The sequence below is a fragment of the Formica exsecta genome, unplaced genomic scaffold (assembly GCF_003651465.1).
Source record: "Formica exsecta isolate Colony F162 unplaced genomic scaffold, ASM365146v1 scaffold191, whole genome shotgun sequence".
In the NCBI taxonomy this organism is placed as follows: Eukaryota; Metazoa; Arthropoda; class Insecta; order Hymenoptera; family Formicidae; genus Formica; species Formica exsecta.
This window is the reverse complement of record NW_021849211.1, coordinates 3,059,002-3,061,353: the sequence shown is the minus strand read 5'-3', so window position 1 is coordinate 3,061,353 and position 2,352 is coordinate 3,059,002.

Below are 2,352 nucleotides of genomic sequence, written 5' to 3'. Positions count from 1 at the left end.
TCGGAAGATCGGAAGAATTGTCTTGAATATAATACATATGTGTGTTGATAATTTGTATGGCACATACGTAATACACACACACATATATGTACGTATATATGTATATATAACACAATTTTTTTGATCATCTTAAATTAGTTACAATAAAATATTAATATCGATGCAAATAAATGTTTTAACACACACGTAAAAAACATATCGAATATAACAATATAGAGAATTAGGAACTATTACACGTATAGTACAGTATATAAGAAAAAACTGCATATAAGCAGTATATTTACACAAGCTATATATCTTAGGATTAAGATTGTGAATTATAAAAAATATCGCATGTATTTAGACGAGAAAAAAAAAGAAACACTATGAAGAATATACTTTTGTTAGATTAAATAGATACTTAATAAAAAATGCTTTGAAAGCTTATTAGTTTATGAGATAATTAGAATTTTGTCTTATGCATTTCTTGATTCCTCATCGCAGGCATATTGAATTATGAAGTCAAAAGCGAGAATTGTCCGGATTTTTTTTTTTTTTTTTAAGTGCGGCCTTGAGTCTCACAGGGGACGACCTAACTCTACCTACCTACCTTACCCTATCTTGGATAATTTGTTCCCTCGAGAATGTTGCTTTACATTCGTGTTGAAGTAAAAAGGAAAATTTTTCCGATTTTTTTTTTTTTTTTTTAACATGTATACATATAAATTATTTATTTTTCATATGTTACATCGCGCTCGCATTCGATAGTATAGATTGATAAAATTAATCAGAACCTTCTTTTTAGCCCTGCATTAATATTTAGATTATATATAATAAATAATAGATTAATAAATTAATAAATAGTTCTAAATCTCTCGATTAAAACTGTCATAAAGTCCGTTTTTGCTACAAATATATAATGTAGGATTGATATACAGGGTGCTAAATTTCAAAAGTAACAGGTCGAATATCTCGATAACTGAATGAAATATCGAGGTCCAGTTTTTTTTTTTTTTTAAGTTGTATTGTTTCGAGGCGGACAAATTTTGATAAAAAGAATTTGACTTTGGATGGACGCGTCAAAAAAAAAAAACCGGACCTCGATATTTCATTTAGTTATCGAGATATTTGGCCTGTTATGTTTGAAATTTAGCACCCTGTAGATTGAATTATTATGTGCATTTAGTAACGTGAAATAATAGAAAATATATTTTATATTAGTCCATATATCGGACACATACGGCATACAAGAAAATCTAAATTATTTAATACTTTGTAAGAAAGAACTTTATACGATTTCACGCTTCTGACTTGTTAATTCAATATGACTGCATTGAGGAAACTGGAGCCTTAAAGATAATGTTATTTCCGAGATAGCTGTTTTTTGATGATAAGAGCCTGCAGATAGAAAAGAAATCCACTTATCTCTCGTTGTGAAGAATGACTCTTTTGATCCTTGAGTATTTAGTACCGCATATATTAAAACTGAAAATTTTCTTCTTTTTATTAATATTTTTAATCTATTATCGTGTGTAAAAAAATATGCCGCTTTATTCGAAATTGATAGAAGAAAAGTACCCTTAAATTAATATAGATCTATACCTTTATATTTTTCATAATTAAAAATTGCACATTATCAGAGCTGATATAAACTTGGTCCACTTAAGTTTATTCATTAAAAGCCTATAATTTGTGAATTTGTTGCTCGTTTATGTGCTAAATCAATTTGTATCAAATATTTTTGTAGAAGAAGTTTAAAAATATTTTCCTGTATCCTTTTGGCAAATTATATAATCCATAAATCTATATAATGGTGTATCTCTCTTGTGTGATAATGACATTATCTACTGGCTTATAGATTTCTAACTGCATTGTTTTTGTTCTTATCTTTATTGTTTTGCAGCGCGATTTTGAGAAAATCAAATTAAAGTATCTTATAAATCGAGGTACCTATATCCTATGATTTATATATAAACACGATCTAACATCTTGTTTTGAAGTGTCAATTTAAAGAATATGAATAAATTTGATTTAGTAGTAATTATTAAAGCCCAAAATTAAAATAATACATCATTCTCTCCTCTAAAGCATAAGTTACATTATAGGGATATATACGTGAACGAGAAACAATACAATTCTGAAAAAAAGATATAACCCGCCCCATTCGCAGATCAAAGTAAAGAAAGCTTGTGACGACATGTGGATGTGGACCAACGGGTACCGTTCTCCGACTTCTAAGATCCCTGTACGAGTCTTCGTATGCAAGTGAACTGTAGAGATCTCCGTGACACGTGAGGCCGCGCTGTCGCTATTTGCGCGTACGCCGCGCCTGCGCTGTCCGAGCGTTCCCTCTCGTTGCATCTCGTCGGAAGA